General features: G+C 35.3%; 1 pseudogene; it reads left to right on the forward strand.

The window, feature by feature from the left end:
- Positions 1-24,518: 24,518 nt before the first annotated feature.
- On the forward strand, positions 24,519-25,831 carry LOC100591144 (annotated as a pseudogene).
- The last annotated feature ends 482 nt before the right edge of the window (positions 25,832-26,313 follow it).

Genomic DNA, 26,313 nt, shown 5'->3' on the forward strand with positions numbered 1-26,313 from the left:
ATCCATAGATATAGAAAAAGAAGAGACAACAGAGAAAATTGACATAACCAGATGTTGATTTTTTTTGAAAAGTTTTATAAAACTGATAAGCTTCCAGTAAGACTGTTAAGAAAAAATAAAGATATAAATTTTCAATCAGAAATTTTTAAAAATATATTTTAAAAAATTATACACATGTTAAAATCATATAAGGCAATATTATGAATAACAAAAATTCCTTGATAGATAAAACATTAAAATACCTTTATATCTATCAAATGAATTGAATTAAAAATATCAACCTTTTTATTGTGAAAACTCTAGGCACAGATGTATATACCAATAAATTCTCTTAAGCATTTCAGGAATCAATACAGTAGTCCTCCCTTAGCCACAGTTTAACTTTCCTGAGTTTCAGTTATCCCCAGTCAATCACATAAGTTTGCACATTGTTCTGAGCAGTGGGATGAAATCTTATGCTGTCCATTTCCCTTCCACCTGGGACGTGAATCGTCTCTTTTTTCAGTGTCTTTATGCTGTCTATGTTACTTGCCTGTTAGTCACTTAGCCTTCTTGTTATCGGATCTACTGTCATTGTATCACAGTGCTTGTGTTCAAGTAATGTTTATTTCACTTAATAATGGTGCCAAAAGGCAAGAGTATTGATGCTGATAATCCACATTACCAAAGAGAAAGCGTAAATCGCTTCCTTTAAGTGAAAAGGTGACCCTTCCTGACTTAAGGAAAGAAAGAATAGTGGTATAATGAATTTGCTAAGATCTATGGCAAGAACAAATCTTCTATTCGTGGAATTGTGTAGAAAGAAAAATAAATTCATGCTAGTTCTGCTGTCCTACCTTAAACTGCAAAACTCTGGCTACAATGCTGGATAAATCCTTAGTTAAGATAGGAAAGATTAAATTTGTGAGTGGACGACATGAACAGAAATGTGTTCCAATTGATGGCAATTGGGTTCTGTACTATCCATGGTTTCTGGCATCTGTTGGGGGTTGAAATGTATCCCCTGATGATAAGGGGGAACTACTGTAACAATTTTGCAATTTTATGCTAAATCTGACCAAAAATGGAGGAGAGATGTTTTCCAATTCATTTTATTAGGCCAGCATTATCCTGATAGCAAAAGCTGACAAAAACATTCCAAGAGAGGAAAATTATGTACAGAATCTCTCATGAATATACATTATAAATTCCTAAGCAAAATACTCTTAAGCAAATAATCCAGGAATATATAAAAAGAGATGAAACACTGTGACCAAGTGGAATTCATTCCAGAATATAAGGATGTTTTTCTATTCCAAAATCATTCAATGCAATTCACCACATTGACCAAATAAAGTAGAAAAACCATATGAGTACTCAATAAATGCAGAAAAAGCATTTGACATAATTCAGCACCCTCATTAAAACTTTCAGCTAAATAAGAAAAAACTTTCTAAAACCAAGCAATGTTACTTCCAAGTATCATCATACTTCAGTGATGAAGGCTGAATGTGGTCACTATAAGATCAGAAGCAAATCAGTGATGTCTCCTCTGACCATTTCTATTGAATGTGCTACTGGATAATCCATCCAGGGAAACAAGGAATAGTGAAAAATAAAAATAAATAAGACACATACAAATTTAAAATAAATAAAATTATCTCTGTCACATACGATAAGATTGATAGAGGAGAATTATATAGAATCAGCTACAATTTTTTAGAATTAATAAATGAATTTAGCAGGGTCTCAAGATACAAAGTGGATGTATAAAATAATTGTATTTCTGTATACTGGAGGTAAACAACTGGAACATGAAAAAATGTAATAACATCAGATTCACAACATAGTAAGCAACAAATGTAACATAAGATGTGCAAAACCTTTAAACAAAAGCCTATAAAACGTTGTTAAGAGACAGTAAAAAAATCTAAATGTAGACAAAAATATGCCATTTTCATGGTGGGCAAGACCCAATATATTTAAGATATAAGTTCTTTCCAAATTAATTTATTGATTCAAGTAATCTCTACCATAAAAAATAACATAAATGTAGAAATTGATAAATTGATTTAATTTTTTTTGAATCGACAAGAGGTTAGAATAGCAAAATTGATCTTGAAAAAGAGCAAAGCTGGAGAACTCACATTTATTGAATTAAGACTCAATAATTGAGTAATTAAGATAATATGGTATTTATCCCATATAACTGCAAGTTTGTACCCTTTGACCTACATCTCCCCGTTTCTTCCCCCTCCCTGCCCTGGTAACCACCATTCTACTCTTTTTCTTTGCAGTTGACATTTTTTACATTCCATATATAGGTGAGATCACGTGGTATTTTTCTTTCTGTTTGGCTTCTTTCTCTTAGCATAATGTTCTTCAGGTTTATTCATGTTGTCACAAATGGCAATTACTGCTTTTTAAAGACTAAATAACATTCCACTAGATACTACGTATAACATATTACATATAATAATCCTATTTATACTCTACACTTCCCCCTACACATCGCAATTTATTTACTGGACATCCCTTGATGAACACTTAGGTTATTTCAAAAACTTGGCTATTGTGATTATGGGAGCACAGAAATCTCTATGAATTGCTGATTTATTTTATTTTTTCTATTTTTAAACTTTTTTTTAGTTTCAAGGGTACATGTGCAGGTTTGTTATGTAGGTAAACTCATGTCACAGGGGTTTGTTATACAGATCATTTTGTCACCCAGGTACTAAGCCTAATACTCAATAGTTATGTTTTTATGCTCCTCTCCCTCCGCTCACCCTCTACTCTCAAGTAGGCCTCAGTGTCTGTTATTCTCCTTTTGTGTGTCCATGAGTTCTTATCATTGAGCTCCCAATTATAAGTGAGAACATGTGATATTTGGTTTTCTATTCTTGCATTAGTTTGCTAAGGGTAATGGCCTTTAGCTCCATCCATGTTCCTGCAAAAGACATGCTCTCTCATTCCTATTTATGGCTGCACAGTATTCCATGGTATATATGTACCACATTTTCTTTATTCAGCCTGTCATTGATGGGCGTTTATGTTGATTCCATGTTTTGGCTATTGTGAAGAGTGCTGCAGTGAACATTCGCATGAATGTGTCTTTGTGGTAGAATGTTTTATATCCTTCTGGATACATACCCAATAATGGGATTCCTGGGTCAAATGGTAGTTCTGTTTTTAGTTTTCTGAGGAATTGCCACACTGCTTTCCACAATGGTTGCACTTATTTAGACTCCCACCAACAGTGGATAAGCTTCCCCTCTTCTCTGCACAAGGTGCTGATTGAAATGTGTTTGGGTATATACCCAGCAGAGGTCATGCTGCATCATATTGTAGTTCTAGTTTTAATTTTTTGAGGAACCTCCATAGTGTTTTCCATAGTCTGTACTAATAATTTACATTTTCACTAACAGCGTGTAAGGGTTTTCTTTTCTCCACACACTCACCAATGTGTTACTTTGTTCTCTTTTTGATAATAGCCATGCTAAAAGGAGTGAGGTAAGATCTCATCATGGGCTTGATTTGCATGCCCCTGATGCTTTGGTGATGTTGAGCACCTTTGCATATATACTTTTTCACCATTTTTATGTCTTCTTTGGAAAAATATCTATTTAGGTTCTTTGCCCATTTTTGTGCTATTTGATCTTTTGCTATGGTTTTGTGAGTTTTGTTAGTTTGCTATTTTGCTATTAACCCCTTGTGAGATATATGATTTGGAAATATTTTCTCCCATTCTGAGTTGCCTTTGCATTTTGTTAATTGTTTCCTTTGCTGTGCATAAACTTTTTGGCTTAATATAGGTCCCACTAGTTTATTTTTGCATTTGTTGCCTGAACTTCTGGTATGATGTTCAAAAATTCATTGCCAAAGCCAATATCAAGGAGGTTATTCCCTATGTTTTCTTCTAGGAGTTCTATAGTTTCAGATCTTACATTTAGGCCTTTAAACTATTTTGAATTTATGTTTCTGTTTAATGTAAGACATTTATTCTTTTGCATGTGAATATCTAGTTTTCCCAACATTGTTTATTAAAGAGTGTACCCTTTCTTCACTGTGTCTTCTTGGTGGTCTTGTTGAAATGTAAGTCAAAAAGGTTACAAATTTAAAGTTGCGTAGGATGAATCTAGAGATCTGATGAGGACTATGGTTAATAATAGTATATCATTATATAACATATATAGTTAACTATAATGTTACATAGTTAATAATATTATATGACATACTGAAAACTTTTAAGAGAGTAGATTCTAGGTGCTCCTGCCACACAAAAAGTAACTATGTAAGATGATGGATATGTTAATTTGCTTGACTGTACTAATAATCTTTCTCTCTATATATGTATGTCAAAACGTCACATTATATACCTTAAATATATACAGTAAAGACAGTATGGTTATTGACATAATTATAGCATTATCAATGTCAGAATACAGATTACAGAAATCACACCACAATTATATGGTCAGTTGGTTGCTGATAAAGGCTCCAAAGCAATGCAAGGGGAAAAAGACAAGTCATTTAAATAAATAGAACTTCAACACTGGATATCCATATGAATAAAATGAACATTCTCTTCTACTATATGCAAAAATTAGTTTGAAATAAATGATACATATTTTTAAAAACTAAGATTATAAAGCTCTTAAAAGGAAATGTGGAATTTTTTTTTGTAATTTAGTGAAGATTTCTTAAACAGGACACAGAAACATAAAAAATAAAATAAATTAGATTTTAAAAAGTTAAAATGTCCAGTCATCAGAAACCACCATTAAGAGAAAAGTGAATAAATTAGGTAAAAACTGAAAGAATATGTTTGCAAAACATCCTACAAAAGACTTGTATCCAGCATATATATTAGAAATCTCCTTTAATCAATGATAGTATAATAAAAATAAATAAAAAGAAATGGACATTTCCTATAGGAAGATAAAAATGGCCAAAAAGCACAAGAAAAAGCTAAGAAAATGCAAATTACAATCACAATGAAATACTACTCATTATAAATTTTATCAGAATGGCTAAAAGTACAAAGACTAACGACAATAAATGCTAATGAAAATTTGTAGAAACCAGTGTCTCACATATTAAAAATAAAATAGCATAATCGTTTCAAAAAAAGGTTTGGCAGTTTCATGATAAGTTAAATATACATCTATTTTTTGACCCAACAATTCCACTTGTGGGTATCTACAAAGAGAAATAAAAACATATTTACATAAAAAGACTTTTCCAAGAATGTTTATAACAGTTTCATGTATAGCCCTAAACTGGAAACATCCCAAATTCCAACAAAGGAAAAAATAAATACATTTTGTGTATTTATAAAATGAAATACCTCTCATTAATAACAAAGAATTAACCACTGATACACACATAAACATAGATTAATCTCATAAACAAAATGCTGAGAGAAAAAAGACAGACACTAAAGAACACATACTATATAGTTCCATTTATGTGATGTCCCATAACAAGCAATAATAATTTGATTTGAAACAATTAGAAGGGTGGTTGCCTTGGAAGACTAAATTTTCTGGGAAGGGATACAAAGGAAATTTCTGGGAGGATAGATAATAGAAGTGTGCCTTTCATGGGGAAGATAATTCGTTTTGCAAAATTGTACGTTTAATATTAGTACATTTCAATGTATGTAAATGCTGTCTCAAAAAATTGCTTCAGTCATCATCGTAAGCATCATTATCCTTACCATTGCCATGTTAGGGAGTGGGATTATATTAGTCTGTTCTCACACAGCTAGTAAAGATAAACCCAAGACTGGGTAATTTTATAAAGGAAAGAGGTTTCATTGACTCACAGTTTCGCATGGCTCGGGAGGCCTCACAATCATGGCTGAAAGCAAATGAGGAGCAAAGGCATGTCTTACATGGCAGCAGGCAACAGAGAGAGAGCGTTTGGAGGGGATCTCTGCTTTATAAAACCATCAAATCTTGTGAGACTTACTCACTATCATGACAACAGCACAGGAAAGACCTGCCCTCATGATTCAATTACCTCCCACTATACGTGGGAATTATGGGAGCTAAAATTTGAGATTTGGGTGGAGACACAGCCAAACCATATCAGGGATGAATGGTAGAACGTAGATACAATTTTCAATTGAGGACAGAATACACAGGAATTTGTTATCTTATTTAATTTACTCTACACATGTTTAAATTTTCTATAATGAAATATGAAGCTCAAAAGTTTAAAATCCTTAAGAGGGGACAAAGGAAATGAAGCCGGTCTCAACTGTGAAAGAAAATATGCCTAAAGAAATGATAGAAAAATGCCAGTGTAAGACATTAATGTGAAAAATAATTTTGAATGTCTTCTTTCATTCTCCTTTTGTCTTTCAGAAAGTCAAAGAATAATTCATTCATATAATCAAGAACTTGTCCCTGAGGCATATGTTGTTAGTATAGGTATTTATTGCAAAATGAAGTTGCTTTCCTAACTACTGAGTCAAAAAGCTACCATGTATTGTCTAAAATATAGTGAAATTTTCCCAAAACTTGCATTCATGTTTCACAGAAAATATTGGGGTTGATGCTAAAAACAAATGGCTAATAATCTCTTGTAAGATTAGTAAAGTTGAAAAATGAGGCAAACAGATCAATTGAATTGTATTTTGAAAAAAATTTAATGATCAATATATCTTATCTTTTTAATTTGTAGGGCATCTAGATCTTACCTAGTGTTTAAATTTTGGTAGTCAATGCTTTCTTTAAAGAAGATCAAGACATTTTACACATTTTTTGTAGCCTTCACACAAGCTAAAATCAAACTGTGAGAATCAATGTTCTGGGGATTCAAATTTACATAATGAGTATCATATAATAAAATACATTGACAATACTCTTTGAAGAAATTGTGCTGAACATTATCACAACTTACCTAGGTAATATTAATTGCCAAAGTAAGATACAGAAGTATGTTCATTTTATGATATATAGGGAAGTAATCACTTCAATATAAAAATCAATACAATATAATTAGTTAAATCACATCTCATATCTTTTTGAAAAATTCATCCCCAAAAGACAACAATAAAATCATGTTATGCACTGTACATGTTGATAGAAATATTTTATTTTTGGCTGTCTTACACAGTTGTGCTGTATAGATATTTTAATAATTTATATAATTTTAAACTTTTTAATTATAATGTCATACATTTTATAAATAGAAGTTTGGGGGACTATGATTTTTCTACTGCGTTTATACCATGGTTCATTTCTCCCTACAAATATTATACGTTATTTAAGTGCTAATTTCTTTAGAATAACTAATGCCATGAAGGCACTTCAGCAAGAAAGCATGGCTCCCTCTATCAATGTATTTATCACATTTATCTATATAAATAAAACTAATTTTTAATTTAATGGAGAGATGGAAAATTACAAGGTAAAATATGTACTAAGAGCATGTCTCTGGGCTACTGACATGCCTGGTTTTTAGTTCTGCCTCTTCTGTGAGACAAACCTATTTATTGCTTAATCTATTTAATATGTGAATTTATTATCTGTAAAATTACTATCTGCTTCAAAGAATTATGGCACAGAGTAAAGAAATAATAAAAGTAGAATATTTTGTGTGCCCTATATATACAAGCATTCAATAAATAACAGCTAAAATTTTTATATGCCATGCAAATTAATATCTGTGTATAATATACAATATAAATGTGTATAGGTCCATTTACCCATGAGTAAATCTACTCTTTCATTGGTTAACTGAAATAAATTTTCACACTTAAAGGTCCAAATAGTTAATATTTCTTGGTAAATTTTTGTTAATCTAGTATGATTTTGGAGTTAACATTCTATTGTTGGTGTTAATGCTTTGTATGTATGTGTGTGTGTATATATAGTGTTTATACTATATATAGAGAGAGTATATTTTTCATTCGCTTGTACATTCCCTCAAGAAGTATTTCTTGAGCACCATATAGCATGAGCTATACTGAATAATCCATACATTTAGGTGTGTATAACAAGTATGTATGTGAAAAAACATACATATATGTTTCTTGAGGTTTTGTGAATTATTTGTGTTTGAGTCTATTGCATGAACCATTTTGGAAGCTTGCATTTTTTATTATTGATGAAGAAGGAAATTGAGAAATGATACTTGTTCTGCACTTTCCTTAGAACAGTGTTTTTAGAAATAATTGCTTGATAATCCCTTGATTGAAGTTTTTCCACCTAAATTCAAAAAATCATTTGGTGGCATTAGAATTCTGTAAAAATATAATGAGGGAAGTTTTCATAGTTGATCATTTCTCTTTAGGAGACATCTTGCATCTATTATGTTTGTGAGGGCAATTCTGCTCATGAACAACTAGTTTATCTGCTTTCTGTGTCAGTTCCCAGGACATGGGCACGTGAATGTAAATACAGTTTTTAAAAGACCAGGGTTAAATATAAAGGTCTTATATAGTTCTCTATACAGCTTAAAATAATTTTCAATCCTGCCACCTGTCCAATAACTCAATTCAAACTAAAGGTATTTCACTATCATCAAAGCATAAATAAGTCAGAGATCAGAAACACACTGAAATAGTGAATTTAGTGTTTAACTTATATTTTGGACACTTATTAAAACTTTTTCCTGTGTAATGTAACTCTATTTTAGATTAGATTTCAATTATACAATTCTAATAGCATTAGTAAGGCTTTTAATTTTAATACTTGCTGAAAAATTGGTATTTATTACATTTTTTACAAGGTTTTGATTTGAGGTAGCCTACCGGTATATCAGTGGGGTAGTGTTATTATAAATTTAAATATTGTAAAAGCAATATAGATGCTTTAATGACCACTTTAAAACATTTTAAAATACGACAAATGAGTGTTAAAGAGAGAATGACTAGAATATCAAATATAATTCCTTTAATAAGAAGATAAACTGCAGCAACAATAAACATAACTTGTTACCACATTCCATTTCTACAGAGAGATTTTAATTCATTTCTTTATATATCAGACCCAGAAGAGCAAACTAACTTACATTTCTAAGTCAAGGGAAGTGTTTTCATTAGGGAATGTGCTAAATTAGAAACATTTATTTTTAGGTAATAAATATGAAGTAGATAATTTATTTTCTTAGCAACTCAATCTTGCAGAAACTTTTCTCATGTCTCTCTAAAGCTCAAGCGTCTGTTTAAATGCTAAGACACAGAATAAATTAGAGTGATTAAATAATGAAAAATACAATGATTGTATAAATTTCTGACACATTTTATTTTTATCTTTCAATGCAGTGATTTTTGAGTCCAAACATTCATTATTTAAATTACTGAAAACCTGTTACAATGACAGATTTAAAAGTATTCCTCATAAAGGTAGTCCCACAGCATTTGCAAATTTAAAATAAAGCTAAGATGCTCAAATGACATTTACTGGAATGAAGATCTGATTTTATTGGTACAGGCATATGGACTGTAGCATTGGGGTTTTCCTCTTAGCAACATTTTTTTTCTTGAATTATGTTTCTATTTCTTATTTTATTATTATTCATTATAGCTTTTCATATTTTACTGAAATCATAGAATTAACTTCCAGAGAAATTATTCTACTCTTGGCCCTACTCTCAGGTACTTTTCATTCAAATCAATTTAATACACACATACATATCATAAAGTAGACATTGCACTGTGTACGGAAAACTGTGATGAATATTTTAGATATCATACCTTACTTTAGAAGCTTACAGTCTTGTAGAGAAGACAGATATCAAAATAGTAATTAAATATTTGTTGCAAAAATAAAATAATAGCATGCTACAAAAGAAGTGAACAAATTGAATGGAGTAGGGATGGTCTTTGTAAAAAGTATAACTCAAACTGATTTGGAATTAGCAATTAAGAATGACTAGTAAGGCTTGTTCTAATCAAAGGGTACAATAATTTTGAAAAGTCTAAGACTAGATGAGGTCCTCAGTATTAAAGAACCGGGATAGAGCAAATAGATTATTAGCAGTATGATTTTCTATGATAGAGAACATGGGGGAGGAGGGGCAAGTAGATTGAGTGAGGTATAGAAAGTGAGCAATGAGTTAAATGTAAGACCAGTTTGCTCCTAATTTTTGTAGCCACTGTGAAGAGTACAAATCGGGGCTCACTTATTATGGGTCTAACTAAATATTATAAGTCAAGCTAGTAATATTACATCATACATGATCTACCACCCTACTTCGACAAACACGACCTTACTAAAAATATCAAATAATGTAAAAATATGGTTTTGATATTAATGAAAGTTTGCAAAATATCAAAGGTAAGAGAATTTAATTATTGCACATATCTTGGTGTTCTATGGGTAAACAACGTTTGAATACATAGTAAAATAGAAACATGTAATTACTAATTATATTTCTATTACTTAAAATTATTTTTCTTGCTTTTAATTCAGCAAATCCACCAAATACATTGTAACAATCATGGTTTTCTCACAATCAGGTTATATTAACATTAATACCAATTGACATTGGTGCCAATCAAGACCTTCCTTGAATCATCATAATTTTAAGATAACTTCCTAAAATTGATTTCTTTGAAAATTTCTCTCTTGAATGATTAAAAAGTAACTGTCAAAAATCTCTTCAAACAACACTCAGACTTCAAATAAACCAAGCTGTAACACCGTAAGGGAAATTTGTAAGATAAATTATTATTATCACAGAAAAATATTGTAAAATTGTTTAATTTATTTACATAAATTACTATCACTTATAATCTTAACCATCTCTTGGAGTGATATCTAGTTCCATAAGGAAATATAAAGAACGTGATTCTTACATATTATATTTAGACATATTTATAAGCAATCAAAGTTTCAAGATTTAAATAACACTGTAAAATTGTTTTTTATTTCCCACGTGCATCACTTGTGAATACCATGCTAAACCTTGAAAATATCCAAAACTACAAGTTAGAAGATGAAGAAACAAATAATGGATAGTCAGCAATATAGGCAAACAGTACTTTGCTAAGAAAGAACACATTTCCTTGAGTCCAGAAGATGGCTGAATAGGAACAGCTCTGGTCTGCAGCTCCCAGCAAGACCAATGCAGAAGGCAGGTGATTTCTGCATTTCCAACTGAGGTACCCAGTTCATCTCACTGGGATGGTTGGATAGTGGGTGCAGTCCATGGAGGGCAAGCAGAAGCAGGATGGGGTGTCGCCTCACCCAGGAAGTGCAAGGGGTTGGGGAACTCCCTCCCCCAGCCAAGGGAAGCCGTGAGGGACAGTACTATCCAGCCCAGATACTATGCTTTTCCCCACAGTCTACACAACCCACAGACCAGGAGATTCCTTTGGGTGCCTATACCACAAGGGTCCTGGGTTTCAAGCACAAAAGTGGGTGACCTTTTGGGCAGACAGGAGGTTTTTTTTTTTTTTTTCCATACCCCAGTGGTGTCTGGAACATCACTGAGACGGAACCGTTCACCTGCCTGAAAGGTGGCTGAAGCCAGGGGGCCGAGTGGTCTTGCTCAGCGGATGCCACCTCCATGGAGCCCAAGCTAAGATCCCTTGGCGTGCAATTCTCACTGTCAGCACAGCAGTCTGAAGTTGACCTGGGACACTCAAGCTTGGTGTGGGGAGGGGCATCCACCATTACTGAGGCTTCAGTAGACAGTTTTCCCCTTGCAGTGTAAACAAAGCAACCAGGAAGGTCGAACTGGGAGCAGCCCACCACAGTGCCACAAAGCTGCTGTAGCTAGACTGCCTCTCTAGCTTCCTCCTCTCTGGGCAGGGCATCTCTGAAAGAAAGGCAGCCAGCCTGAGTCAGGGGATTATAGGTAAAACTCCCATCTCCCTGGGACAGAACACCTGGGGGGAAGTAGTGGCTGTGGGTGCAGCTTCAGCAGACTTAAATATTCCTGCCTGCCAGCTCTGAAGAGAGGAGCAGATCTCCAAGCACAGCAATCAGGCTCTGCTAAGGCACAGACTATCTCCTCAAGTAGGTCCCTGACCCCTCATGCCTCCTGACTGGGAGACACCTCCCTGCAGGGGTTGACAGACACCTCATACAGGGAAGCTCCACCTGGCATCTGGTGGGTGCCCCTCTGGGATGAAGCTTCCAGAGGAAGGAGCAGGCAGCAATCTTTGCTGTTCTGCAGCCTTTGCTGGTGATACCCAAACAAACAGGATCTGGAGTGGACCCCGAGCAAACTCCAGCAGGCATGCAAAAGAGGGGCCTGACTGTTAGAAGGAAAACAAACAAAAAGCAATAGCATCAACATCAACATCAACAAAAAGGATGACCATGCAAAAACTCCATCCCAAGGTCACTAACAGCAAAGACCAAAGGTAGATAAATCTATGAAGATGAGGAAAAACCAGCGCAAAAGGCTGAAAATTCCATAAACCAGAATGCCACTTCTCCTCCAAAGGAACACAACTCCTCACCAGCAAGGGAACAAAACTGGACAGAGAATGAGTTTGACGAACTGACAGAAGAAAGCTTCAGAAGGTGGGTAATAACAAACTCCTCTGAGCTTAAGGAGCATATTCTAACCCAATGCAAGGAAGTTAAGAACCTGGATAAAAGGTTAGAGGAATTGCTTACTAGAATAACCAGTTTAGAGAAGAACATCAGTGACCTGATGGAACTGAGAAACACAGCATGAGAACTTTGTGAAGCATATACAAATATCAATAGCCAAATCAATCAAGCAAAAGAAAGGATATCAGACATTGAAGATCGACTTAATGAAATAAAGCATGAAGACAAGATTAGAGAAAAAAGAATGAAAAGGAATGAACAAAGCGTCCATGAAATACAGGATTATGTGAAAAGACAACACCTACATTTGATTGGTGTACCTGAAAGTGATAAGGAGAATGGAACTAAGTTGGAAAACACACTTAAGGATATTATTCCGGAGAACTTTCCCAAACTAGCAGACAGGCCAACATTCATATTCTGGAAATACCGAGAACATCACAAAGAAACCCCTTGAGAAGAACAACCCCAAGACACATAAAACCAGATTCACCAAGGTTGAAATGAAGGAGAAAATGTTAAGGGCAGCCAGAGAGGGAGGTCAGATTACCCACAAAGGGAAGCCCGTCAGACTAAGAGCAGATTGCTCTGCAGAAACCCTACAAGCCAGAAGAGAGTGGGGACCAATATTCAACATTCTTAAAGAATTTTCAATCCAGAATTTCATATACAGCCAAACTTAGCTTCATAAGCAAAGGAGAAATAAAATCCTTTACAGACAAGCAAATGCCGAGGGACTTTGTCACCACCAGGCCTGCCTAACAAGAGCTCCTGAAGGAAGCACTAAATATGGAAAGGAAAAACTGGGACAATCCACGACAAAAACAACCCAAAATATAATGACCATCGACACTATGAAGAAATTGCATCAACTAATGGGCAAAATAACCAGGTAGCATCATAATGACAGGATCAAATTCACACATAAAAATATTAACTTTAAATGTAAACAGGCTAAATGCCCCAGTTAAAAGGCACAGACTGGCAAATTGGATGAGGAGTCAAGACACATTGGTGTGCTACATTCAGAAGACCCATCTCATGTGCGAAGACACACATAGGCTCAAAATAAAGAGATGGAGGAAGAGTCACCAAGTAAATGGAAAGCAAAAAAAAAAAAGTTGCAATTGTAGTCTCTGATAAAACAGACTTTAAGCCAACAAAAATAAAAAAAGACAAAGAATGGCATTACATAATGGTAAAGGGATCAATGCAACAAGAAGAGCTAACTATCCTAAATATATATGCACTCAATACAGGAGCACCCAGATTCATAAAGCAAGTTCTTAGAGACCTACAAAGAGACTTAGACTCCCACACAATAATTGTGGGAGACTTTAACACCCCACTGTCAATATTAGGTCAATGAGACAGAAAATTAACAAGGATATTCAGTACTCAAACTCAGTTCTGTATCAAGCAGACCTAATAGACATCTACAGAAATGTCCACTCCAAAATAAAAGAATATACTTTCTTCTCAGCACCACATAGCACTTAGTCTAAAATCAACCACATAATTGAAAGTAAAACACTCTTCAGCAAATGCAAAAGAATGGGAATCATAACAAATAGTCTCTTAGACCACAGTGCAATCAAATTAGAACTCAGGATTAAGAAACTCACTCAAAACTGCACAACTACGTGGAAACTGAACAACTTGCTCCTGAATGACTACTGGGTAAATAACGAAATTAAGGCAGAAATAAATAAGTTCTTTGAAAACAATGAGAACAAAGACACAACATACCAGAATCTCTGGGACACAGCTAAAGCAGTGTTTAGAGGGAAATTTATAACACTAAATACCACAGGAGAAAGGGGGAAAGATCTAAAAATCGACACCGTAACATCACACTTAAACTACAGAAGAAAGAGCAAACAAATTCAAAAGCTGTTAGAAAACAAGAAATAACGAAGACCAGAGCAGAATTGAAGGAGATAGAGACACAAGAAACAGTTCAAAAAATCAATGAATCCAGGAGCTGGTTTTTTGATACCGTTAACAAAATAGATAGACTGCTAGCCAGATTACTAAAGAAGAAAAGAGAGAAGAATTAAATAGACACAATAAAAAATGATAAAGGGGAGATCACCACTGATCCCACAGAAATGCACACTACCATCAGAGAATACTATAAACACTTATATGCAAATAAACTAGAAAATCCAGAAAAAATGGATAAATTCTTTACACATACACCTTCCCAGGACTAAACCAGGAAGAAGTCAAATCCCTGAATAGACCAATAACAGGTTATGAAATTGAGGCAGTAATTAATAGACTACCAACTAAAAACAGCCCAGGACCAGATGGATTCACAACTGAATTCTACCAGAGGTACAAAGAGCACCTGTTATCATTCCTTCTGAAACTATTCCAAACAACAGAAAAAGAGGGAATCCTCCCTATCTCATTTCATGAGGCCAGCATCATCCTGGTACCAAAACCTGGCAGAGAAAGAGGAAAAAAAGAAAATTTCAGGCCAATATCCCTGATGAACATCGATGCAAAAATCCTCAAGAAAATACTGGGAAACCAAATCCAGCAGAACATTAAAAAGCATATCCAGCATGATCATGTTGGCTTCATCCCTGGAATGCAAGGCTGGTTCAACATACACAAATCAATAAATGTAATCCATCACATAAACAGAACCAATTACAAAAACCACATGATTATCTCAATAGAGGCAGAAAAGGCTTTCAATAAAATTCAACACCCCTTTATGCTAAAAACACTCTATAAACTAGGTATTGATGGAACATATTTCAAAATAATCAGAGCTATTTATGACAAACCCACAGGCAATATAATACTGAATGGGCAAAAACTGGAACCATTCCCTTTGAAAACGGGCAAAAGACAAGGATGCCCTCTCTCACCACTCCTGTTCAACAGAGTGAACAGGAAATTCTGGCCAGGGCAATCAGGCAAAAGAAAGAAATAAAGGGTATTCAAATAGGAAGAGAGGAAGTCAAAATGTCTCTGTCTGCAGATGACATGATTGTATATGTAGAAAACCCCATCCTCTTAGCTCAAAAACTCCTTAAGCTGATAAGCAACTTCAGCAAAGTCTCAGAATACAAAATGAATGTGAAAAATCACAAGCCTTTCTATACGCCAATAATAGAGAGCCAAATGATAAGCAAACTCCCATTCACAATTGCTGCAAAGAGAATGAAATACCTAGGAATACAACTACAAGGTGACAACACTATTTCTACCAAACTACCATTGTCATTTTTCACAGAATTGGAAAAAGTGTTCTAAAATGCCCATGGAACCAAAAAAGAGCCCAAATGACCAAAGCAATTCTAAGCAAAAAGAATGAAGCCAGAAGCATCATGCTACCTGACTTAAACTATACTATTAGGCTACAGTAACCCAAGCAGCATGGTACTGGTTTAAAAACAGACATATGGACCAATGGGACAGAATAAGCAGCCCAGAAATAAAGCTGCACATCTACAGCCTTCTGATCTTCCACAAAGTTGACAAAAATAAGCAATGGAGAAAGGACTGCCTACTCAATAAATGGTGCTGGAAAGCTGGCTAGCCATATGTAGAAAAATGAAACTGGAGCCCTACATTTCACCATATACAAAAATTAAGATAGATTAAAAATGTAAATGCAGGACCTCAAACTATAAGAATCCTAGGAGAAAAACCTAGGAAACACTATTCTGGACATCAACCTTGGCAAAGAATTTATGATTAAGTCCTCAAAAGCAGCTGTAACAAAAACAAAAATTAACAAGTGGGACCTAATTAAAGAGCTGCATAGCAAAAGAAACTGTCAAAAGAGTAAATGGACAACCTATAGAATAGGAGAAAATATTTGCAAACTATGCATCCCAGGGAGGTCTAATAGCTAGAATCTATAAGGAACTTAATGAACTAGCGAAAAACAAATAACCTCATTAAAAAATGGGCAGAAGACATGAAGTGACATTTTTAAAAATAAGATGTGCAACTGGCCAACAAACCCATGAAAAATGCTGCACATCACTAATCAGAGAAATGTAAATCAAAATCTCAATGAGATATCTCACACCAGTCAGAATGGCTATGATTAAAAAGTCAGAAAACAACAGATGTTGGCAAGGCTGCAGATAAAAAGGAACATTATACACTGTTGGTGGAAATGTAAATTCAGCCATTGTGGACAGCAGTTTGAGGACTTCTCAAAGAACTTAAAACAGGACAACGATTTAATCCAGCAATCCCATTACTGGCTATATAGCCAAAAGAAAGCAGAACATTCTACCAAAAAGACATATGCACTTGCATGTTCATCACAGCACTATTCACAATGGCAAATAAATGGAATCATCCCAGGTGCCCATCAGCAGTGGATTGCATAAAGAAAATGTGGTATCTGTACACCATGGAATACTATGGATTCACAAAAAAGAACCAAATCATGTCCTTTCCAGCAACATGGATGCAGCTAGAAGCCACTATCCTAAGTAAATTAATGCGGGAACAAAGAACTAAATACTGCATGTTCTCACTAATAAGTGAGAACTAAACATCAGGTACTCATGGACATAAAGATGGCCATAATAGACACTGGGAACCACTAGATGGGGAAAGGAATCAGGGCAAAGGTTGAAAAACTAAATGTTGGATACTATGCTCAGTACCTGTGTGATGGGAACATTTGTATCCCAAATCTCAGCATCATGTCATATACACAGGTGACAAACCTGCATATATACCCCCTGAATCTAAAATAAAAGTTGAAAAAATGGTGGGGGCGGGTATGAAGACTTCACTCCTGGTCAGATATTTAATGTTGTAACATTTGATAGCATCAACAAGGAATTGACAACTTGCTTTTTCAAATGATCTGCTTTTATCATGACACCTCCTACAAGGAGAGCTGCATATTTTATAAATGTTAAGAGTTTGAACATTGTAGATTTCATGAAAATAAGTTTCTAAAGCAAATTCAGTAATTTGGTCTTATTAGAACATTTTAGCTTATATAAACCAATCATTGTTTTTATAAATCATCAAGTGTATCTATGTATATAAATATATGTATATTTGTGTCATATATATGTATGTCTTGTGTAACTATATAAATGTAATTAGACATATAATATACATTGTTATGTTTAACTCAAAGGTAAATTTTTCTTTTATTTTTTAATATGCCAGGCTAGTCTTTTGAGATTCCACAAAATAATGTAGGGGTAATTCAATCATAACATTGAACACAGCCGACTGGTTTTGGAATATACAAGCATATCTTTCTCATTATTTTAATTTCATTATTTCTTATTTAACCACATAAGAAAAAAGAACTGGCTTTGTTTCTTTTAAGTGATGAAATGTTAAATTTAAAGTTTTCTAAGACCTTACTGAGTTTAATTGCCTTTGGTTTCTTGTTCAAACTCAAAGTCAAAAAATAAAATATTTTCATAAAAAATCTTTTCAGTGTACCAACTTGGTATGCTTTTGAAGTACTCTCCATCTCTACAGGCTCGTACAAATTCCTCAGTAGCAGTCACCACTTGCCTTAACAGGTAGCAGCAATTTGGCAAGAACTTTGAGGCAAAGGGGAAAAAAATTTGTATTGAAAATAGTCTTGAATAAAACAATAAAATGCACAGATACCTCCTTCTCCTTTTTCATCCAATAAGTGTTATTAGTGGAGAAGGGGACAATGAAGTTAATTTTAATCTCTCTTTTTCATCCATAAAACTTGCCCTCAAATCTTTTTTGTGGAATCATATATTCTTTTAAATGAAGTCCACAGGCATGCATTAAAGAAACAGCCCAATTTGTGGCATAGATAATACAGAAGGATATTTTTATTTTCAAATGTTTCTTGCAGAGATGCCTTATTTGATCACTGGAGGCTTATTTAGCACATTCTTTGCATTCAGGTTTTGAAGAGTTGTTCCCTTTGGGAAACAAACGATTGCAAAGCACAGTAATTGTGTGTTGTTTAGAACAGTTTAAGAGAAAGCCACTGAACAATTTTTGACTAATCAGGAAACATCTACATCTACACTTACAAATTTGGTTTCTGTCTTCGAAAATCAACATCAGTGGAAAAAACTCAAACTTTTTCTGTAAGAATTAAAATAAAAAAATTACACTCTAATACTAAAGTTAATAAAAAATAAACACTTCTCAAATTTTGAAGATTCTTCCATGTCTTAAGGATTAAAAATAATTTTCCCCAGAAAAACAGTTTCTATCATATTATTCCCATGCTTAAATATCTTCAATGCCTCTGTTAAATAATATTCTTATGAAGCATAACATTTATAAAATCCTATTAAATGGTGGATATAGTTTTCTATATAAGCTTTCTTATATATTCTATATAAGCTTTCTTGTATAGTTTTCTATATAAGCTTTCAAAATTCTTCAAATAAGTTACAGGTACTGTTTTTGATTAAAAGAAGGGAGAGGGTGAGAAACAGAGCTAGAGAGAGACAGTGCACTGAGTCGGACTTGCTTTTATAAGTTAGCTTGTCTTAGTGGTTTCTGTCAATAAATATGGATCTACCTGATTTTTAAAAAATTTCGTCATATGAATGTATCATAACTGTTTTAAGCATTGCTTTATTAACAAACAATTACCTGCTGTTTTTTCCCCACAATTTTAAATAATGTTTCCAAAAAAAACCACTTCCCATTGAACAAATGCTCACTCCTTAGTCTTCCTTGTCATGCTTCCCATCATATATTTATTGGCTTAATTTTTCCTGTTTGCTTATGTACATCAAATGTTTGGGTCAAACTGATTTAATCACTATCATTGTGCACGTACTATTGATGCAGGATTTTTTTCTTCTTAGTTCAGCTAAAATCCAGGTTCTCGCCTCATGACCAGGAAAAGTGCGGGGCGCAGACAACACTGAAAGGCGAGGAGGGCGGAATTTATTAAGCAAAAGGAAAGCTCTCAACAAAAAGAGGGGTCCTGGACGCAGGTTTTCTACCTCACAAAAATTGAATACCAGGCCACCCATCATGTGCTGAAGAGGCTTGGCTTCTCCCCTGCATAAGGCACCAATTCCTCGTGGCTCCACCCCATTCTTCCAGTGCACACGTGGGCCCCTAGCCTGAGCCACTCCACGTTGATTTATTTCCCTTACTGCGCAAGTGTTAAGGGATGGGATTTTTCACCATGGGCACGTTTAGGCAAACGCCCTGTGCACAATGACCTGGACAGCATCTGTCTGTCTCTTGCCTCTATCACTATTATCTTTGTCATCGCTTGCACCAAATATTCAGCTCATCTGGGAACTGCCTTCCTGATGTACCTTTCTACCTTTACTAAAATTGTGTGCATTTGTCAGGTTTCATTTCTATTTCATCTGGCCAGCAGTGATTGCTTCCTCTTCTGTAACACATAGTTCTTTGCACTATGCATGACTCAGTTATATGATATAAGATATATTAGTTTATGTACGTAAATATATTATTTTTCTTGATAACTATAGATCCTTTAAGGGCATATGATTAACTCTTGAGTTTCTAGCGTAATTGAATAGTTTCTACTCATGGAAGATGCTCTAAATTATAAAATTGAGAGAGTATTAACTCTGATTTCCTTCTTAGTCAAGAGGTAATATTTAAAAATCTTAAAAATTATAACAACATACCGGCATTGACAAATCAGAATCATTGTTAGCCATAGTATTGCAACAAGTTCCTGCAGCCTCCTTGGAGAATCAAGTATTTCTCTTTTAGTGTTTGATGATGGGGAGATTTGAGGTTCCAGAGAAGGACCTGGCAGTCATGATCATTGGGAAGACAGTTTAGGACTCTACCTAATAATAAGGGCAGAATGAAACTATTTCAACCTTTTAACAGTAGGCCTTACAGGTGAGTAATATATAAATGTTAATCTTTTTTTTTTTTTTTTTTTTTTGAGAGGGAGTCTCGCTCTGTCGCCCAGGCTGGAGTGCAGTGGCACGATCTTGGCTCGCTGCAAGCTCCGCCTCTCGGGGTCACGCCATTCTCCTGCCTCAGCCTCTCTGAGTAGCTGGGACTACAGGTGCCCGCCACCGCATCCGGCTAATTTTTTGTATTTTTAGTAGAGATGGGGTTTCACCGTGTTAGCCAGGATAGTCTCGATCTCCTGACCTCGTGATCTGCCCGCCTGGCCTCCCAAAGTGTTGGGATTACAGGCATGAGCCACCGCGCCCGGCCAATCCTATTTTTCATATGTAAAAATATCACCGTGATCAATAAGAACTTTTGGAGGCAGATGTCACAGAATGAGAGATATTTGAATTGTTTATTGAAAGATAAATAGTAATGTGTCATTAAACAAGGATAAAGAGTAGTTAGTACTGAGCTTTCCAAATAAAAAACTCAAGAGCAAAATAATTAGAAAATTAATCATCATTCTCAGTAAACTATCGCAAGGACAAAAAACCAAACACCGCATGTTCTCACTCATAGGCGGGAATTGAACAATGAGAACACATGGACACAGGAAAGGGAACATCACACTCTGGGGACTGTTGTGGGGTGGGGGGAGGGGGGAGGGATAGCATTAGGAGATATACCTAATGCTAAATGACGAGTTAATGGGTGCAGCACACCAACATGGCACATGTATACATATGTAACAAACGTGCACATTGTGCACATGTACCCTAAAACTTAAAGTATAATAATAATAATAATAAATAAAAAAAAGAATAGTGTAAACTTCAATTTAGCTGGAATGCGGGGGGGAGTTGGACGTTATTGGAAGAGATTATAGATAGGTTTGTATGTCATAAAGAATAATTCAGACTTTAGCATGTGAGCATGGAACTCTAGGAGTTTTCTAAGTCAGAGAATGAAGTGAGTGGGTTTGTGTTTTGGAAAGGGACCAGTAATCAAAGGCAGTGTGCAGGAAGTCATGGGTGGGGCCTTACAGGAACTAGGAATATTACATTACTATTTACATTGATCAAATAAGAGTTGATAAGTGTCTGAACCAAGACAATGGGGGAAATAGGGAAGACAGGTGGAGAGAATTAAGGCATTAAAAGATAATTAGAAGGTAAGATCCATAGGACTTTGTCAGTGACTGGCTGTGGAACAGGTGAAAGAAGAAGAATGCAATGGCACATTTCCAGCTTTTAATGGATGATGATGTCATTAACAGAGATAAGGCATATGAAAAGAGAAGGTTTGAACCGAGCAGCATTCACTACTATTTGAAGAAGGAATGGAAGAAACTGATATGATCTAACTATAGAATAAAGTGACCCAATATAAATCAAAATAGAAAAATTATTCTGTTAATATAAATGGAAATGTATGAATCATTTCATCTATATGTTCCTTTGTAGATTTTTGTACTTTGAGAGTGTGTTAATTTTAGTTGCTCAAGACTTTCTGTATAAAATAACATTCAGAGTGTGATTGCAATGCTGAAGATTTTATGCAGTCTCAATTATTTATTTGACTGATATTTGTTATATGTGCCTCTTTTCTAATTAGAGTTGAAAAATAAAACAATTTGTATGAGTCTGTTCTCATACTGCTAATAAAGACATACCTGAGACTGGGTAATTTATAAAGGAAGGAGGTTTAATTGACTCACAGTTCCACATGGTTGGGGAGGCCTCACAATCATGGCGGAAGGGAGCAAAGGCCCATCTTACATGCTGGCAGGCGAGAGAGCGAGAGAGCGAGAGAGCGAGCATGTGTAGGGAAACTCCCCTTTATAAAGCCGTCTGATCTCCTGAGACTGATTCAGAGAATAGCACGGGAAAACCCACCCCTGTGATTTGATTGCCTCCCACTGGGTCTCTCCCATGACACATAGGGATTGTGGGAGCTACAATCTGGGTGGGGACACAGCCAAACCACATCACAATTCTTGTAGTTGAGTATGCTACAAATGATACAGGTACAAAGTATTTTCATCCAGCATTAACATCCTAAAGATGAATAAAGCGGTACCATGTCTGATTGGTAAAATAAAGAGGAACTCATGAGTAAAACTTAATCAAAGTCTAGTGGGCTGAATGGTGGCCTCGCCGAAAATATGTCCATGTCCTAACTTCTGGAATGTGTAAATGAAGGGTGTTTGCATTTGTAATTTAGTTAAAGATTTTGAAATGAAGATGTGAGGAGATGCTAGATTATCCAGATAGATTGTAAATCCAGTGACAAGGGTCCTTACAAAAGAAACACACAAGGGAAGGCAGCAGTGTGACTCTGAGGCAGAAACTGGAGTGATGTGAACACAAATCAAGGAATATGGCAAACCACCAGAAGCTGAAAGAGGCAAGGAATGGATTCTCCCATACATCCTCCAGAGGTAGTGCAGCTCTGCCAACACCTTAATTTCAGACTTCTGGCCTCCAAAACAGTGAGATAATAAATTTCTGTTGTTTTAAGTGACCAAGTTTGTAGCAATTTGTTATAGCAATCACTCACTAGAAAATAAATACACTAAGCTTTTTGGGTAAAAGTCTAAATATCTAGGGCCAAGATAGGTGTTAAACAATTATTCTGTGGGCAGTAGAAAAAAAGAGTTATTTGAACCAAGTAGGACTATTTGCATGTAATCTAAAGAATTAATATTACAATGTATAATTGTCTTGTTATCTCACTTTGCTTAGGAAGGGGTTGGATGAAAACTCACTTCTATTGCTAGAGGTTATCCTTTTGTGCCCTAAGAACATGGTTTTTTTAATGCTCAGGGATGAGGCTGAGGGGTGATAAGGGATTTTCATGAACAGGAGTTCTCCAGAAACAAACAAAAGATTATGCTGAAATATTCATGAAAGGTTGGCATGAAAAAGCACAAAAACAAGCAGAAAATAGAAATAGATCTACAATTCAAAGCAAATAAAAATACATTTTGCATGTGATACTATTTTTTATGAATATCATAACACAGAGGATAGAGCCTAATGAGTTACACACCACTGGACTTGAACTTTTTAGTTCCAAGGTTTAGCCCCATTTCTTTTTTTAGTATTAATTTTTTGAATTTCTAACTGACATATAATAATTATACATATTTACGGGATACATGTAATGTTTCAGTGCATGAATACGTTATATAATGATCACATTAGGGTAGTTATCATATCCATCACTTTAAACATTTATCATTTCTTTGTGGTGATAACATTCGAACTCTTCTTTTCTGGCTATCTTAAAATATATATCACATTGTTATCTGCTATAGTCACTCTACTGGGTAATAGAACACCAGAACGAATTCTTCCTAATTGGAACTTTGTACCTGTTGACTAATCTCTCCTTGTTCCCTTTCCCCACTACCTTCGCCAGCCTCTGGTAACAACTATTGTACTATTTCCATGAAATCAACTTTTTTTAGATTCCACACACAAGTAAGATCATGTGGTGTTTGGTGTTTGTCTTTCTGTGTTTAGATTATATAACACAATGTCCTCTGGATTCATTCACTTTATTGCAAATGACAGGATTTCATTTGTTTTATGGCTGAATAGTATTCCATTGTGTGTACATATATATCATATACACGTATATATCATATATATAACATTTTCTTCTTTTTAGTTTTACTTCAAGTTCTGGGATATATGTGCTGAATGTGCAGGTTTGTTACATAGGTATACATGTGCCATCATGGTTTGCTGCACCTATCAACCCATCATCTAGGTTTTAAGCCCCGCATCCATTAGATATTTGTCCTAATGCTCTCCTCCCCCTTTCCCCCAACCCCTGATATATCACATTTTTTTATCCATCCATCTTTTGATGGACACTTAGGTTGCTTTCATATCTTGGCTATTGTGAATAGCGTGGCAATAAGCATGGGAGTGAAGATATCTCTTCGGCATACTGATTTCCTTTTTTTGGATATATACCCAATAATGGGATTATTGAATCATATGGTAATTCTATTTTTAATTTTTTGGGGAACATCCACACTGTTTTCATAATGGCCATACTAATTTACATTCCCACCAACAGTGTATAAGAGTTCTCCTTTTGGGTGGAAGTACTTCTGGCAGCAGAAACTCGAGTTGCCAAGGCAAGATGGGTCAAAGTTAGAGTGGTGGTTATGGTCCTAGAGGTGGCAAGAAGGATGACAAGGACAAGAAAAAGAAATATGAACCTCTTGTACCAATTAGAGTGGGGGAAAAGAAGAAGAAAACAAAGAGATCAGATGCTGCCAGCAAACTGCCACTGGTGATACCTCACACTCAATGCCAATTAAAATTACTGAAATTAGTGAGAATGAAAGACTCTATTCTCATGGAGGAAGAAGCCATTAGAAATCAGGAACAGATAAAACCATTAGAAGAAAAGCATTAGGAGGGAAAAGCAAAAGTGGATGACCTGAGGGGGACCACTATGATACTAGACACCTTGGAAGAGATCATTGATGGCAGTCACACCATCATGTCTAGATATGTGGGGTCAGAACACTACATCAGCTTTCTTTTATTTGTAGACAAGGATCTGCTGGAACTGGCTTCTTGGTCCTGCTCAACTGCAAGTTGAATACCATGATAAGGGTGCTGATGAATGACACAGATTTCCTAGTCACAGTGATGAAAGTGGAAATGGTACCCAGGAGACCTATGCCAGTATTGGTGGTTGGACAACCAAATCCAGGAAATTAAGTAAGAAATCTGTGGAGCTTCCTCTCACTCATCCTGAATATTATGAAGAGATGGGTTTAAAGCCAGATAAGGCGGTCATTCTCTGTGGTCCATATGCCACAGGTAAAACCTTGTTAGCCAAAGCAATAGCATGTCAAACCTCAGCCACTTTCTTGAGGGTGGTTGGTTCTGAACTTATTCAGAAGTACCTTGGTGATGGGCCGAAACTCACATGGGAATTGTTTTGAGCTGCTGAAGAATATACACCTTTCATCATGTTTATTGATGAAATTGATGCCATTGGGAAAAACTATGATTCAAATTTTGGTGGTGAGAGAGAAATTTAGTGAACAGTGTTGGAACTGTTGAACCAGTTGTACGGATCTTATTCAAGGGGAGATATTAAAGTTATCATAGCCACAAACCAAATAGAAACTTAGGATCCAACACTTACCAGGCCAGGCTACATTGACAGGAAGACTGAGTTCCCCCTGCCTGATAAAAGGATGAAGAAGTACATTTTTCAGATTCACATGAACAATATGACTTTGGCCAGTGATGTAACCCTGGACAACTTGATTAAGGCTAAAGATGACTGCTCTGGTGCTGACATCCAGGCAGTCTGTACAGAAGGTGATCTGATGACCTTAAGAGAAAGTAGAATGAAAGTAACAAATAAACACTTCAAAAAATCATAAGAAAATATTCTTTGTGAAAAATAGGGGCACCCCTGAGGGGCTCTAGCTCTAGTAAACCACAGTTGCCATCAGAAAAATAGTTGGGAGGTTTCCTGACCCCTAAAAGGGATGAGGTTGGAGGAGTTGCCCAGAGGAATCCATTTTCCAGTTGATTTTTATTAGCAAAACCCCCCGTGTGTCTTTTGGAGTATGGTGTATAAAATGCCCACTGGGCAGCCCTCATCTGTTGCTCACTGTATGGCCCTCTGCTTCCCAATAAAGTGTGCTCTTACACACACACACACGCACACACATACGAAGTTTCCCTTTGTCCAAATCCTAGTCAGCATTTGTTATTTTTTGTCTTTTTGATAGTAGACATCCTGACTAAGGTGAGATGATGTTTTGTTGTGGATTTGATTTGCATTTCCTTGACCATTAGTACTGTTGAGCATTTGTTCATATACCTGTTGCTCATTTGTATGTCTTCTTTTAGGAAATATCTATTCAGGTCTTTTGCCTATTTTTATATCAGAGTATTTGTTTTTT

The sequence above is a fragment of the Nomascus leucogenys genome, chromosome 21 (genome assembly GCF_006542625.1).
Source record: "Nomascus leucogenys isolate Asia chromosome 21, Asia_NLE_v1, whole genome shotgun sequence".
In the NCBI taxonomy this organism is placed as follows: Eukaryota; Metazoa; Chordata; class Mammalia; order Primates; family Hylobatidae; genus Nomascus; species Nomascus leucogenys.